The 18,427-nt window shown below is 37.5% G+C and overlaps 2 pseudogenes; one reads left to right on the forward strand and one right to left on the reverse strand.

Moving 5' to 3' along the window:
• Positions 1 to 352: 352 nt before the first annotated feature.
• On the forward strand, positions 353 to 2,576 carry LOC139849514 (senescence-specific cysteine protease SAG39-like; annotated as a pseudogene).
• Positions 2,577 to 4,160: 1,584 nt separating this feature from the next.
• Positions 4,161 to 17,481, reverse strand: LOC139849515 (pentatricopeptide repeat-containing protein At3g12770-like; annotated as a pseudogene).
• Positions 17,482 to 18,427: the final 946 nt, after the last annotated feature.

Below are 18,427 nucleotides of genomic sequence, written 5' to 3' on the forward strand. Positions count from 1 at the left end.
CTCAGATACAAGAGGAAACTAAATTCCAAAATAAGAGCACAATTATTCTTTCAAATATTGTCACATAGCCTACGTATATGCTTAAGATAAAACAAATTACGAGTACACAACAATTTTACTATTCAACAATAAGGGAAGCAACTTACATTAATTAATCAACAGTCTAAACAGCATCTACTCTACGTTAACTGATATATCATATTTAGAACATATTATCTTCCACGAACTTGAAGAGAACTATTCTAACTTCTATAACTATGACAAAACAAGTTCATCATATATATAAACTTGCTCTGGGTGAATGAAACAATTCAAATCATTCAATTCCATTGTTTTTTATACCTCCAACACTATGTCATCCATAACCCGAGCCACTTTCACTTGTCTGATTCTACTATTCCTCTCAGCTTATTTGGTTTCACAAGTTGTATGCCGGTTGTTACCTGAAACTACAATTTACGAGAACCATGAGCAATGGATGGCTCGTTATGGACGTGTATACCAGAACGCTACAGAAAAAGAACAACGATCTAAAATATATCAAGACAACGTTAAGTACATACAGTCATTCAACAATGACATCAACAAAACTTACAAACTAGCAGTCAACAAATTTTCAGACCTCACAAATGAAGAGTTCAGGACTGAAAGGAACCGATTCTTGGCACACGAATGCACCCCATTAAACTCTGGTTTCAGGTATGAAAATGTAACCGCAGTTCCATCATCAATGGATTGGAGAAAGAAAGGTGCAGTAACACCTATCAAAGACCAAGGCCAATGAGGTAATCAACATTAAGTATATAAATCAAACATGAAAATGTAAATGATTAATGATCGGACCGTTTACATTAATTTTTCATTATAATATGCAGGTTGCTGCTGGGCATTTTCAGCAGTGGCAGCAATGGAAGGAATAACCCAACTGAAAACAGGAAAATTAGTTTCTTTATCTGAACAAGAGCTTGTCGATTGTGACACTAGCGGCAAAGATCAGGGATGCGAGGGTGGTCTTATGGACAACGCCTTTGAATTCATAATAAGCAATAAAGGCCTTACTACGGAGAGTAACTACCAGTACAAAGGAGTTGACGGGACCTGCAACAACAACGAGGAATCTAACAACGCTGCAACAATCACCGGTTATGAAGATGTTCCTGCTAATAGTGAAAGTGCATTGTTGAAAGCTGTAGCCAGTCAGCCCGTATCTGTAGCCATTGATGCTAGTGGGTCCGACTTTCAGTTCTACTCGACTGGTGTATTTACTGGAGAGTGTGGTACGGAACTGGACCATGGTGTTACAGCAGTTGGTTATGGAACGAGTGCTGACGGGATTAAGTATTGGCTGGTGAAGAACTCATGGGGAACAAGTGTTGAGGTGTGGAGACATTTAAACAAAAGCTGGAAAAAAAAAGTGTCACTAAAAACTGTGTAAGGAGATATGTGTCAAATCCAAAGAGTTGTTGTTGTTTGTGTTTTATTTTCCCAAGCAAGTAACATGGTGATCAAATTATAGCTCAACGGAAGGAGGTGTAATTAGTAGGTCAAAGTTGTTATTGTGGGATAATAATGTTTGAAGTCTAACAAGTAGCATTGAAGACCTTTATATCGAAAGTCTACTCATCCGTGAGTTGAGGTGCGTGTTCTAAACGGTAATTGGAGGACCCAAATGGCGTTTGGCGGTGTGTAAATGGTATTTAATGTTCTTGGTTAGATTAGGCGAGTTTACGAAGATTGAGTTTGTTAAAAGTCTCCAAGTGGGAGATTTGTTGAGGTGTGGAGACATTTAAACAAAAGCTGAAAAAAAAAGTGTCACTAAAAACTGTTTAAACACTTGCACGGATTTTGCAGATTTCGGTAAGCGTGAAACAGAGCAAAACAGTGCAAAAACAGAGAAAAATGATGGTGCGCGGTGATGGTGCGCGGCGCGCACCCTGCGCGCACTAGGTGAAACTTGATCAGAAGGTTTGCTCGAAGAATCAAGAGTGCACGGCGCGCACGTTTAAGTGTGCACGGCGCGCATGTTGTCTGGCAGTGAGCTGTCAGCATGTTGATCAACTTTTGCACATGGGATCCGTATTTGGTTGTTCAAGTTGTCACTTTAGGTGCATGTGGGCTACTTTACACCTTGTTTTAGAGCTGTGATCATGCTAATACAAGGGTGTAAAGAGGATCAAGATGGCTAGTTGATGATTACTTGAAGCATGCTTATGTATTCTTGTTCTCCTATAAATGTTCCTGATTATAACTCATTGTAAACTCACCACCACGAAATTTAATCAATAAGAACACTCTTTGGTTGACCGTAGACTAAAGCAATCACAAACGATTGCATATAACCACGTTAAATTCCCGTGTTTTTATCATTCTTGCTTGTGTTACGATTATCACTATATTTTTCGTTTGTTGGAAGTGGGTTAGATAACTTGGGTTATCTTGTCTTGTTTGGGCTCATCTAATCGGGTTTCCTAACAACAAGTTGGGGTGAAGAGGGTTACATAATGATGCAAAGAGATGTTGATGCTAAAGAAGGCATATGTGGCATCGCTATGCAGGCTTCCTATCCTACTGCATAATTATATAAGACTGAAAGTAATTATTGTACAATATACATATTTATGATTATGTTAATACAAGGAAACTCGTATTGTAAATATTTGAAAAGTTAAATCTTTGCATGGGCTGCAATTATCATATTATATAAATGAAAAAAGTTGTGAGCTTAAGTCAATGCATATTAAGTAAATGTCCAGTCTTGAAAAAAGTTATAATTCTCTACCTCAGAATGAGATGGCTTTGTAAACACAGTATGGTCAGACAAAAAATTTACGAAAACAGTAAACCCGGGATCTTCCAGATCCCGGATGGTATGACGTGACAGAAAAAGCCCCAAAAAGTTTGATTTTTGCCAAAATGGCAAACACGTGGGGTTCCGGAACTGGCAAATCCGGGACCCTGTGTCCTTTCTAACGCGTCTGCAAAAAGTAGGGGGTTCGGGTGGGAAATCCGGGACCCTTTAACATACATATATATACACACATATATAATATTGAATAATTTAAACTGTTTAAATAGTTTAAAAGCACTTGAAACATTACCCACAAGTTTTAATACTTAACTGACTGCTTTCAATATGATAACAAAAACAATTGTATGCACTTAATAATACTATATATCTTTAAGTAAACTGATGCATGAGATTTTATGAATTAAAACTAGGATTTGGGAAATAAAATTCATTTGACCCATTCGCCATTTCACAAGTTTTTTATATCTGATCCAAATTAACCCAAAACAACTTGGTTGTTACTTAACGGGTCAAAATTGCTACCTATAGTTTATACTCTATTCTTCCTTTGTTTTTACATAAATAAGTCAAAACTGATCACTTTACTTTACTGATTGGATGTTGCAGGACCGGCTACTTAAGGTGGTATTTTTCATATTATCGTTACTAAATAACGTGAAAAAACCTATTTCAATCATAGTTGCTAATAATACTATATTTCATGGGGGGCCGAATTTATAAAATGGTCTAAGCTCACTAATTTCGTAATATACAAAAGGAGCAACGATACCTGGGCCAGCATTAGAGCAAACGAATTTTATACCGAAAATGGGTCTGTAAATTTTCAAGTGCTTTCAAACTATTTAAATATTATATATATGTATGTTAAGGGGTCCTGGATTTGCCAGTTCAGGAACCACCACGTGGCACCAACCAGCTCGCCAAATTGGTAAAAATTAAACTTTTTGGGACTTCTTTCTGCCACGTCATACAATCCCGGATCTGGAAGATTCGGGTTTAAGAATAATTTGACCATCTCATATACATACCTTCTCACCAAAATTTTCTAGTGCATGTCTAGTTGAAGGATAACACGAAAATGTACATATGGTAACAGTTTCCTACAATTACAATGCTTATGCTCAAGAAAATTAGATGAGAAGTAATCACCTAGCGAAAACCATTCAATCTATGCAATAATAAATCTAAATCAGTTCACACAGCAACTCAGATGAGTAGAAATCTTACTAACCTAAAACTGCAAAATTTGTAAGCAAAAATTGCCACCTAGGGTTTTGTAACATGGGTATATTTACCTTTGAAGCACCAAAAATGCATCAGATTAGCCATAATGCAGTCAACTGAATTGCATTCACCAGTAATCTCCACATGAACACTCTCCATCCATAAAATGATGAAACCTATTTGCATCTCTAACAATTATCTCCCTGTTTTCAATTCTTGATATCAGTTTTATCGTTAGCATGACAATTAACACACGCACGTAAATTCTTAGTTATCCTAAGCATAGTTCCCGAACGTGTACTTATAATCCCGTACGCAATCACCAGCCTTTCACTATGATTACATAAACTCTCCTCCTTATCTTCATAACTCAAATTATGTAAAGCAGACTCTATATCCACAACAAAACCAGCCACTTTTAACCTTAAATCCAACCTTTTATCTCATCCGATTTCGGGTGCGAAACGTCTCCCATTCGAAACATGTGAAGCTTACCATCGATCTCGATCATACTACACCCCATATCTTTAGCCAATCCTCTCTCTTTCATTAAAACCCGAACACGTGCCACACCACTCCACAGATAAACCGAAGCGTAAAGATTTGACAGCTGTACGTAATGCCCTGTATTGTAGGGGTCTAAAGTAAAAAGCTTTTGTGCAGAATATTCTCCTAGTGCCAAAGCTTCATTACAAAAACCATTTTTTGCAAAACCAGATATCATGACGTTCCACAAAATCACATTATTAAGCTCCATTTCATCAAATAGCGATTTCGCAATCATCACATGTCCAGATTTCACATATAATGTAGTTAAAGCAATACGCAAGTCGGGCGAAAAACTCAAGTCCCGTTTTAATCACACAAGAGTGAAAAGATCTCCCTTGTTCCAAATCTTCTATATCTGCATATGCACTTACAACACTAACCAAAGTAATCCAATCCAGTTTCAACCCACAGCTCCTCATCTTTTTAAAAATCCTTAAAGCTTCAATCGGATATCCATTTTGAGCATACCCTGAAATGATACTAGTCCAACACCAGTCCTCTCATTTAAACCCTCAAACACGACTCTAGCATTATCAATTCTACCACACTTAGCATACACCAAAACTAACCCGTTTTGCACAAATCTATCTGTTTCGAACCCGCGTCTAAAAATCTGACCGTGAACAGCTCGGCCAACTTCAAACGCAGCAGCTCCTCCACATGCCTCAAGTACATGAGGTAATGTGAAACAGTCTGGCCCAACGCCCACATTTTGCATTTGAATATACAACATAAATCGCTTCATTAAACATATTTAGTTTGGAGTAGCCACGTATAATAGCATTCCATAGAAACACATATGGTTGAGGAAATTCATCAAACTGTTTTAAATTGAAAAGTATAAGAATAATGATCGGTTGTATTGATAATCTTTTTGTTTATACAATCTGAATTGTTCTATTACAAATACAGAGTGTAAATATATACACTAAAGGGTTTAACAGCTAATTCTACTAAAAGAAGGATCCAATAAACACTTTGGAACCCCTTTGTACATAAATGGAAAACTGCAGTGTTTTGTGGATGTTAATCTTGGCAGTATTGGTTGACATGTGACTTCTCTAAAACGGGAAATGATGAAGGTCAATCCCTTCTGATCCTGAGTCAACTTTCTTAAACAGGTAACTTTCTTTTTGTCTTGTATTCTAACACTCCTCCTCAAGTTGAACAGTGGGGTTTCCAATATTCAACTTGCCGAGAACTTCGTTGAAGAGTCTTCCGTTAACTGATTTGGTGAGGATGTCGGCCAGTTGGTCTTCTGATCTTATATATGGTAAAGAAATTATTTCTGCATCCAACTTTTCTCTGATAAAGTGTCTATCCACTTCAACATGTTTTGTTCGATCATATTGAACTGGATTTTCTGAGATTGCGATTGCTACTTTATTATCGCGAATAATTTGGATAGCTTCTTCTTGTGGAAAGCCAATCTCTGTCCACAACTTCTTGATCCATAAGGCTTCAACTACTCCTTTTGCTATTCCTCTAAATTCTGACTCGGCACTTGAGAGTTATACAACCTTTTGTTTCTTACTCTTCCATGCAACTAGATTTCCTCCGACAAGTGTGAAGAATCCAGATGTAGATCTTCTATCCCCTTTTTCTCCAGCCCAGCTCGCATCTGTATATATCTGAAACAACCCAACCCGTATTCCATACAATAATTTTTTTTTTTTAAAAAATAATACACATTTACGCGCCAATTAAATATGTAAACCATTCCACACGTTTCGTTAAAACATACAACAAGTTTAGTGTTTACAAAAGGCACAAAGGCCATTAACGAATGTGATACAAGTTTGACCAACACAAAAATGATAGTTTTAAACCAAACAACACATCGAGCACGGTTTGGGACTAAACTACCCAAAACGCTAGGCCAACTTCCAAAAGCTCCAACATAACATCATCAAGGGACACCTAGTGCCCAACAACCCCCTTGCCCTTGTCCACATCTGCATCTAAAAAGATAAACAACGAGAGGGGTAAGCTAATGCTTAGTGAGTGCAACAATTATACGTTTACATATACAACCTACATACTTGCAATCTCTTACGCATTTACCGCATACATGCTAGCATTATAAGTAATCATACCATCACAAGTATAACACTAAACCTTCCACCATATGAGCTAGCATAACAATAGCATATATTTTAAACAATATAATATGCTACAATATGTGATGACCCGAAAATTTTTGACTTATTTAAACCAATTCTCTATACGATTTATTATTTTAACACGTTAAACAAAGTCTGTTAGATTGAGTCTCAAAATTTTAGAACTGTTACATATATACAATTAACTTTGACTACTCTCGACGATTCATGAACAATTATATGTATGTATATATATATGTACAAGTAAAAACGACTTTCCTACAGTAAAAATTACTTTGCTACAGTAAAACACAATTTGCTACAGTAAAACACTATTTGCTACAGTGAAACCGTATTTTGCTACAGTGCTACAGTGAAAACGAGTTTGCTACAGTGATTTGACTACTCTCGACGATTCATGAACAATTATATGTATGTATATATATATGTACAAGTAAAAACGACTTTCCTACAGTAAAAATTACTTTGCTACAGTAAAACACAATTTGCTACAGTAAAACACTATTGCTACAGTGAAACCGTATTTTGCTACAGTACTGCAGTGAAACCGTATTTTGCTACAGTGCTACAGTAAAACACTATTTGCTACAGTGAAACCGTATAAGGAAATATTGGATATTGTTCGGGGTATTGTTCTTGAATCCAAGACCAACCATACAGTCGTCTACCATCATTACGTCTACGCAATTTGCCTACAATATTGAATCGCAATATTGAACTGTGAGTTATAGTCTCCCTTTTTAAATACTTTACATATTTTTGGGCTGAGAATACATGCAATTTATTTTAAACGCAATAAGACACAAGTACATACAAAATTCTACATTGAGTTAAACCGAAAATCCCTTAGCTTTGGTAACTAGTAGCTGCCAGTACATAGGATATGGACTGGTGGGCGCGAATAATTGTATATGGATCCATAGGGCTTGACATCCCCGTCCGAGCTAGAGCGCTAGCCTTTTAACGGACGTATGTTATTTGAGTTTAAGACACGTTGGTTTGCGTGTATTAAAACGAATGGGGTAATTATCACTATAGTGTTAAGTTTAGTTACCAGGGTGCTCTGTTACGTAGAATCTATTGATAAACTTTTGATGAAATCTTGTGGTCTATTTTTATATATGTTTATGACTCGAGCAATTAAACCTATAACTCACCAACATTCGTGTTGACTTTTTAGCATGTTTTATTCTCAGGTCCTTAGAATGCTTCCGCTGTGATGTGCTTGTTGTCTGCATGGAGTCTCTCATGCTTTGTACAAAGTTTATTGCATTCAAAATAAAACTGCGTTGTGTAATAAATAATTGGACTGTGATGTCAACCTTTAAATTAAAGACTTATGTATTTTGGGGTTTTGCTTATACCTAAGCACTCGCCCACATGTTTATAACTTTCTATGTTTAGAAAGTCACTTATTTTAATGAATGCAATATTTTATCAAAACGTATCATATAGAGGTCAAAACCTCACTATGGAATCAATGATTAATGTGCCGCGTCAATAGCGATTTTGACGGGTCGTTACAGTTGGTATCCGAGCTTGAGGTCATAGGGAACCAGAAATTACATTATTGTGTTTAACTGGTAATTGTTAGGATGCATTAGTGAGTCTGGACTATGACCATATCTGTTTTTCCTGATTTTTGCTTATTATTTGGTCAAAAACATTATATGTGATATATTTATATGCTAACGTAATTGTTGTTTCAATTATGTGATAGATGACTTCCTCTAATCCTATCATTTTGTACGACTCGGAATCGGACACTGAATCTATTCTATCCACAACTGAAAAGGGCGTTCCAATACCTATTAAAGAAGAAATTGTGTTAGCCGGGGAATCTCAACTCCCGGTAAACCCAGAGGAGGTTCCAGCTCCACCCAGCTTTAGTTTTCCGGAGCCACAGTATCGTTGGCATGGACCCATGATCCCTGGAGTAAACGAGGATCGTCCATTTCTAAACAAATATGGACATTGGTCCAGATATACCGCCGACGGGCGGGTTGTGCCGATTACGCCTTGCAGATTTCGGTTCATGACCACCGGTACATATTCTTGCAGTTCGTCATCATATTCTCCTACACATGACTCAGACAGTTCGTCATCAGACGAGATCAGTAAGGAGGAGGATTTCGCTAATGAAATAAAAGAGATCACTAAGGAGAAATTCCAACTTGCTATAGATAATAAAAACAACCACAATAATAAAATGTCCTTAATTATTAAAAAAGAACAGGACCATTCGATCCGTAACCACCCTTATTGTATTAAACCCACTGAGGCAACGAGTACCTCAAAACCCCAACTAAAAATAAAATACACTGCCAGAATGTCTGTCGGACCATGTGCACACAAACAATTGGCAGAGAGAACCAAATGGGAAGAAGTTTCTGATAGTTCTGAATGAACGACCTCGCAACCATAAATCTTCCATGCGCTATTTTATTGCTTATGTGTGCTACTCTATCTTGTTATGTAAAATAAGCATATGTAAAATATCAGTATTGTATGGTATTGTATTATTTTGGTTTATTAATAATAAATGAATGGAATGATTATTTGTATTATTACTACTTCTTATTATTATTATTACATAATAATGTAGTAACTCGCTATAATTTTTCATAGTGGAATATTATTAGGATTTTAGTAGTTAATTCCTGGTACTAGCTATTATGTATGAACTTAACGGGTAGGTAATACCCTAGAAATAATTATAAAATGCTAATAAGAAGAAAAGGCTTTTATAATAATCGGTTCATATTATTAATATGCTACGATTAACTATTGACAACTCATTTTACCTATAATATTCTATATGATTAAATTATATCTGTTGTGTTTATTGAAGAAACATGTCTCAAATGTTGGATGCTGAGTTTGAGCAACTAGTCGAGAAACTTGTGAATGAAAGAATTGCTGCAACCGAAGCAGCAAAAGCAACAGCCGAAGCAGCAGCCAAAGCAGCAGCCGTAAACACAAACTCACGAAACGGATGCTCATACAAAACTTTTCAAGGATGCAAACCACAGACGTTTAGTGGAACCGAGGGACCAGTCGGTCTAACCCGATGGTTTGAAAAGATGGAGTCCGTTTTCAAAATCAGTAATTGTGCGAACGGAGACAAGTCAAGGTATGCTTCGTGCACGTTGCAAGACGGTGCACTTACTTGGTGGAACAATTATGCTAAAGCGGAAGGAATAGATACGGCATATGATATCTCTTGGGAAGAACTGAAAAAGATGCTAATCGAGGAGTACTGTCCTCGAAACGAGATCAGAAAAATGGAATCTGAGTTACGTAATCTGAAGGTTATCGGCGCGAATCTCAATAACTATGAAAAGCGTTTCATGGAACTAGCCTTGTTGTGTCCCGAATTGGTGCCAAACGAGAAACGAAAGATAGAAATGTATATTGACGGTTTATCGATCAATATCAAAGGAAATGTTACATCATCCAAACCAAATACGATGTGGGAAGCCATGACAATGGCACACCAACTCATGGACCAGATCACAGAGAGTTCGATTAAGGCACCAATTACCGAAGTCAAGACAACTGAAGGAAAGAGGAAATGGGAAGACTATAAGGGCAAAAGTACTCAACTGAAGAAACAAGAAACTTTTAAAGGTAAACAAGATGGGGCAACTGCAAGTCCAAACTATAAGGGACCCCATCCGTTCTGCAAAAGATGTTACACACATCATGCAGGTTATTGTCAAGTGGTCTGTGATAAGTGCAACAAGAAAGGACATGTGGCGAAAGATTGTTATGCCACCGTTTCTGAAGTAAAGACAAAACTGACCGATGTCAAGAAATGTTTTGGATGCGGGAAGTCTGGTCACTTTATAAATCAATGCCCTGATAAGGAGAAGAACAAAGAACCCGCACGTGGGAGGGCATTTAATGTTAGTGCCAGTAAAGCACGTGAGGATCCTAATCTTGTCACGGGTACGTTTACCGTTAATAATCAACTAGCTTTTATTATGTTTGATACGGGTGCTGATAGAAGTTATATGTGTAAAGACTTTAGTTTTAAACTAAAATGTGCATCATTACCTCTAGACGATAAATATACTATTGAATTAGCTAATGGTAAACTGATAAAAGCCGATAAAATTTGCCATGGTTGCGAAATGAATCTCGCTGGTGAAACCTTCAAAATCGATTTGATACCCGTAGAATTAGGAAGTTTTGACGTAATCGTTGGCATGGACTGGATGTCCAAAACAAGAGCGGAAGTTGTTTGCGCTGAGAAAGCAATCTGCATCCCTCGTAAGGATGAAACGTCATTAATGATTTATGGGGAGAAGAGCAACTCAAAGCTGAACTTTATCAGCTGTATGAAGGCCCAGAAACTTATAAGAAAAGGTTGTTATGCTATTCTGGCACATGTAAAGAAGATCGATACTGAAGAAAGAAGCATTAATGACATGCCGGTTGTAAGAGAATATCCCGGAGTATTTCCAGAAGAATTACCGGGGCTACCTCCACACAGATGTGTAGAATTCCAGATTGATCTCATACCAGGAGCTGCACCTGTAGCCCGATCTCCATATAGACTTGCACCTTCAGAAATGCAAGAATTACAAGACCAGTTGCAAGAATTATTGGACCGTGGATTTATTCGTCCTAGTTTTTCACCTTGGGGTGCTCCTATTCTGTTCGTCAAGAAGAAGGATGGATCTATGAGAATGTGCATAGATTACCGAGAATTAAACAAATTAACGATCAAGAATCGGTACCCATTACCGAGGATTGATGATTTGTTTGATCAATTGCAAGGATCAAGTATTTATTCTAAGATTGATCTACGCTCCGGATATCATCAACTGAGAGTGAAGGAAGAAGATGTTCCTAAAACCGCGTTCAGAACCCGTTACGGTCACTATGAGTTTCTAGTCATGCCTTTTGGATTAACTAATGCTCCAGCAGTATTCATGGATCTAATGAATCGCATCTATAGACCGTATTTAGACAAATTTGTCATTGTTTTTATCGACGACATATTGATTTACTCGAAGAACAAGGAAGAACATGAGCAACACTTAAGACTGGTACTGGAGATACTCAAGAAAGAAGAATTGTACGCAAAATTTTCGATGTGTGATTTCTGGTTACAAGAAGTACAATTTTTGGGCCATGTTGTCAGTAAACATGGAATTAAAGTTGACCCCGCCAAGATCGAAGCCATTAGTAAATGGGAAACCCCGAAGACTCGAACACAAATTCGCCAATTCTTAGGTCTTGCTGGTTACTACCAAAGATTCATTCAAGATTTCTCTAGAATCGCCAAACCCTTAACTGCATTGACTCAAAAGGGAAAGAAGTATGATTGGTCCACAAAACAGGAATCCTCATTCCAGTTATTAAAGAAGAAGTTAACGTCTGCACCCATTTTGTCATTACCGGAAGGAAATGATGATTTCGTGATCTATTGTGACGCTTCGCGCCAAGGTTTAGGATGTGTATTAATGCAACGCACAAAAGTTATCGCATATGCCTCACGACAACTAAAAATTCATGAAAAGAACTATACAACGCACGATTTGGAACTTGGAGCAGTAGTTTTTGCACTCAAAATATGGAGACACTACCTATATGGCACCAAGTGTACAGTGTACACTGACCATAAGAGTCTTCAGCATATTTTTGATCAAAAACAACTCAATATGAGGCAACGTCGCTGGGTAGAGTTGTTAAACGATTACGATTGTGAAATCCGTTACCACCCCGGAAAGGCTAATGTTGTAGCTGATGCCCTAAGTCGAAAAGAAAGAGTAAAACCTCTTAGGGTCCGAGCTTTGAATATTACAATTCATACTGATCTCACAAAGCAAATTCAAGCAGCACAGTTAGAGGCTTTAAAAGAAGAAAATGAAAAAGGCGAAATGAGCAGAGGGTTAGAAAAACAGCTTGAAGAAAAAGCCGATGGAACCCTGTATTTTGCTGATAGGATATGGGTACCAAAACATGGTAATCTAAGGATACTAGTACTGGATGAAGCACACAAAACGAGGTACTCAATTCACCCAGAAAATGGGAAAATGTACCACGATCTCAAGAAGTTTTATTGGTGGCCTAATATGAAGACAGAAATTGCTACTTATGTAAGCAAATGTTTGACGTGTGCAAAGGTCAAAGCTGAGCACCAAAAGCCGTCAGGATTACTGCAACAACCAGAAATTCTGCAGTGGAAATGGGAAAGAATAACCATGGATTTCATTACGAAATTGCCAAGGACTACAAGTAGTCATGATACTATTTGGGTGATAGTTGATCGTCTAACTAAATCAGCTCACTTTCTACCAATAAAGGAGACAGACAGTATGGAGAAATTAGCACGCCTATATTTGAAGGAAGTAGTTTCCAGGCATGGTGTACCTATCTCCATCATATCTGATTGTGACACCCGATTCACATCACGTTTCTGGCAGTCATTACAAAAAGCATTGGGAACTCGATTAGATATGAGCACCGCTTATCACCCACAGACAGATGGTCAAAGTGAAAGAACAATACAAACATTGGAAGACATGTTACGGGCATGCGTGATTGACTTTGGAACCAGTTGGGATCGACACTTACCGTTGGCAGAATTTTCATACAATAACAGCTATCATACGAGCATCAACGCAGCGCCATTTGAAGCACTTTACGGTAGAAAGTGCAGATCTCCTATCTGTTGGAGTGAAGTAGGAGAAAGACAACTTACTGGACCAGAAATTATTCACGAAACCACCGAAAAGATCATTCAAATACAACAGCGATTGAAAACGGCCATGAGTCGCCAAAAGAGTTATGCTGATGTAAGAAGAAAACCGCTAGAATTTCAAGTGGGCGACAAAGTCATGTTGAAAGTGTCACCCTGGAAAGGCGTTGTACGATTTGGTAAACGAGGAAAGTTAAGTCCTAGGTACGTAGGACACTTTGAAATCACCGAAAGAATTGGAACAGTTGCTTATCGATTAAAGCTACCGCAAGAACTTAGTAGTGTTCACAACACATTTCACGTGTCAAATTTGAATAAATGTTTAGCTGAAGAGGATGTCGTAATTCCTCTTGACGAAATACGAATCAATGATAAACTCCATTTTATCGAAGAACCTGTTGAAACCATGGACCGTGAGGTCAAACAATTAAAACAAAGCAAAATACCGATAGTTAGGGTTCGTTGGAACGCAAGACGAGGACCCGAGTTTACTTGGGAACGTGAAGATCAGATGAAGCAAAAGTATCCACATTTGTTCACTGATATCGCTCATGAAACAGGTACTACTCAAAATTTCGGGACGAAATTTTCTTTAACGGGGAGGTACTGTGATGACCCGAAAATTTTTGACTTATTTAAACCAATTCTCTATACGATTTATTATTTTAACACGTTAAACAAAGTCTGTTAGATTGAGTCTCAAAATTTTAGAACTGTTACATATATACAATTACCTTTGACTACTCTCGACGATTCATGAACAATTATATGTATGTATATATATATGTACAAGTAAAAACGACTTTCCTACAGTAAAAATTACTTTGCTACAGTAAAACACTATTTGCTACAGTAAAACACTATTGCTACAGTGAAACCGTATTTTGCTACAGTGCTACAGTGAAAACGAGTTTGCTACAGTGATTTGACTACTCTCGACGATTCAGTAAAACACTATTTGCTACAGTAAAACACTATTTGCTACAGTGAACACTATTTGCTACAGTAAACACTATTTGATGTCGACGAACTAGCAAACAAAAACAGAAAAGGCGGCCATGCGATCGCATGGCAAAAACACTGAAAACTCATGCGATCGCATGAGCTACAGTAAATCGAAAAGTACTATAAAAGGTCAGTTTTGCTCGACGAAATATTTCATAAATATATATGTACGTAAATTTTATAATTATAATTTTAATTTTAAGTTTAATAATAATAAAGTATATTCGAGGGTATTTTTAATTCGGGTTTCAAACCGTTTTAAAATAAGGAAATATTGGGTATTGTTCGGGGTATTGTTCTTGAATCCAAGACCAACCATACAGTAGTCTACCATCATTACGTCTACGCAATTTGCCTACAATATTGAATCGCAATATTGAACTGTGAGTTATAGTCTCCCTTTTTAAATACTTTAAATATTTTTGGGCTGAGAATACATGCAATTTATTTTAAACGCAATAAGACACAAGTACATACAAAATTCTACACTGAGTTAAACCGAAAATCCCTTAGCTTTGGTAACTAGTAGCTGCCAGTACATAGGATATGGACTGGTGGGCGCGAATAATTGTATATGGATCCATAGGGCTTGACATCCCTGTCCGAGCTAGAGCGCTAGCCTTTTAACGGACGTATGTTATTTGAGTTTAAGACACGTTGGTTTGCGTGTATTAAAATGAATGGGGTAATTATCACTATAGTGTTAAGTTTAGTTACCAGGGTGCTCTGTTACGTAGAATCTATTGATAAACTTTTGATGAAATCTTGTGGTCTATTTTTATATATGTTTATGACTCGAGCAATTAAACCTATAACTCACCAACATTCGTGTTGACTTTTTAGCATGTTTTATTCTCAGGTCCTTAGAATGCTTCCGCTGTGATGTGCTTGTTGCCTGCATGGAGTCTCTCATGCTTTGTACAAAGTTTATTGCATTCAAAATAAAACTGCGTTGTGTAATAAATAATTGGACTGTGATGTCAACCTGTAAATTAAAGACTTATGTATTTCGGGGTTTTGCTTATACCTAAGCACTCGCCCACATGTTTATAACTTTCTATGTTTAGAAAGTCACTTATTTTAATGAATGCAATATTTTATCAAAGCGTATCATATAGAGGTCAAAACCTCACTATGGAATCAATGATTAATGTGCCGCGTCAATAGCGATTTTGACGGGTCGTTACACAATCCACACACACACAACCATGGTTAACCAAACGAACAGGGGAACGATGGTTAAAGACTTCGTAACAACCATTAGTGCACTTAACACTTCGTACACTAACCCCACGGGTGGCATCTTAACACGTCGATACTTCACCCCGGGTGGTGCCTTAACACTTCGACACTTCACCCCGAGTGGTGTCTTAGCACATCGACACTTCACTCGTTACATCTCTCGGAGTGGCATCTTAACACATCGATACTTCACTCCCGAGTGGTGTCTTAACACATCGACACTTCACTCGCCACGTGAGGAGTGGTGTCTTAACACGTTGACACTTCACAACTCAACTACACAAATAAATACATCATATATGCACGCATATAATTATTCCACTCACCTTAACACTTCGGTGATGATTATGCCCTTCCGAAACTTCAAGGCAACGTACCTAATACATAAGTACACATTTAATTGCACAACTAGTGGAACTTACCACACTACATATCACTTGAGCATTTAATGACCCATTTGCATTAAATAGCTCACCTACCTCAAAACCGCCCATAAATGGCCAAGACTCATATTAAATCACTAAAGCTAGTGATTTAAGTCTACTAACATTAATTAATCGCAACTTAGGGTAATTCATACCCATTTCACCCAAACTAGGTCAACATTACCCCTTTTGACCCATTTTAACACTGTGTTTTAAAACTTAACAACACCATTAATACTTACAAATCTTAAATCATAAGGCCAAACTCTAGGTTATAGCTATTTAAGATTTCCTTTCACCCACATAACCCAAGTTCGCCCATTTTAACCCCAAATGGGTCATACAAGTATCTAGTAACCAAAACCCTAGCCATTAACCAATTAAAACTCAAAACTTAGAGTTAGAACTTACCGAGACTATCAACGGGTAGCTAGAGACACGAGGAACAACTTTAATTCTTGCTCCAAAGATCAACCCTCAATCCTTCACTCTCAAATCTCACCTTTAATTCAATTGGGTTTTAAGTTTTGGGAGAGAAAATAGAAAGAAAAGGGAAAAGAAATTCAATTAAATGAACAAGTGGATGAGATTTAATGCTCCCATCAGACTTACACATCAAATTACCAATTTGCCCCTTAAATTCCCTTAAAATGAGCTAAGTCCGGATTCTGTCCAGCAGGACTGCCGCGGCGCGGCCCAATTCTTCGCGGCACGACATTCAACATGAAAATCGACCCTTCTTAACCCTCATTCTGTTCCTGGTTTGCTTGTTATGCCGCGGCGCGGACCATTTTGTCGCGGCGCGGCCTAAGGCTGTAACTGAGCAGCTCGACCATCTTAAACAAATTTCAACATTAATTAATTTTGTACATTTCAAACCCGCTTCCTATTCTCACCTAACCTTTAACTATAGTCTCACAAGACTTAACGCTATCAAAAACCCACATATAGACTTGCTTATGCACACATTATCAAGTATACACATACATATATATATCTATACATATATTCATACATTTACACGTAAGCTAACGAGTTATAAACGTACAAATGATTAAGTATGTACCTTTCAATACGTACGGGAAAAACAGGATGTTACAATATCTGAGTTTTTAGGTGTCCATGTCTCTTAAAAATAACTCCATGATCCGCTGTTTTCTTCAAATATCTGATGATTCTCTTTACAGCTTCCATATGGTGAACCTGTGGTTGATGCATGAATTGACTCACAACTCTAACTGCATGTGCTATATCAGGTTCGGTGTAACCAAGATAGATGAGTTTCCCCACAATCCTTTGGTATTGCCCTTTATCAGCAAGATCAGCATCATCTTCCATATACAGTTTCTGGTTTAGAATCATTAGAGTATCATCTGGTTTGCAATCAATCATACCTGTTTCTGCAAGAAAATTGATCAATCCTAGATCCGTCTTCCTTACGGAATTGGATCAAGGATCGAGTGCAATGAGGAGGATTGGGGTGTTGTTGTTTGTTTTGGGCCCTGATGATCGTCTTTCACTTTTCAATCAAGTGATCAACCACCCCGACCCGGTCTTGATTGTTAATTAGCATGATTCGCCTTAACTCAATGTAAATGTTCCTTGGGCAAAGTCACAAGTGAAAATTACAAAGGTCTTGGCAAATGGTAGAGAATCAACAACCTATAAATGAGAGGCCAAGCTCCCTATTTATAGTATTCAGAATATTCGCGGATTCTTGCACTCCTGTGCAGATTCTTGCACTCTTGTGCGGATTCTTGCACTCTTGTGCGGATTTCAGCACACTTGTGCATTGCGGATTTCAGCACACTTGTGCATTGCGGATTTTAGCACACTTGTGCATTGCGGATTTCAGCACAAAGTGCTAAAACTTAGTGCAATCCTTGTGCAATGCGCAAGGTAATGCTATGCGCACTATCAAGTCCCCCAAGTTCGGTATTATATATATTAAATATATAATGTCGAATTTGTAAGTATGCAATCATAGGGAATATATCAATATATACACTATCAAGTCCCCCCAGTTCGATATTATAAACTGAAAGTATATGATGTAGAACTCTCAGTGTACAATATGCTTTGTTCGTGAAGTTATGCGCAACTCATGGCACTTTTTTATCAAAGAGAAAATCATGTTGCAACGTTTATTTATATAGCGCTTTTAATATATTCATAACATTAGACTTGTCCTTTGCAATTTCAATAATTTATTATTGTGCACATAACAAATATCTACTTTTGCGAAACAATCTTTTTGCGTTATGAATCCTCTAATTCTGCCGAAACGATCCTCAGGCAAAATATGTATTTTTCGCGAAGCATCTAAGCATGGCTAGAT

Source organism: Rutidosis leptorrhynchoides, chromosome 5 (assembly GCF_046630445.1).
Source record: "Rutidosis leptorrhynchoides isolate AG116_Rl617_1_P2 chromosome 5, CSIRO_AGI_Rlap_v1, whole genome shotgun sequence".
Taxonomy (NCBI): Eukaryota; Viridiplantae; Streptophyta; class Magnoliopsida; order Asterales; family Asteraceae; genus Rutidosis; species Rutidosis leptorrhynchoides.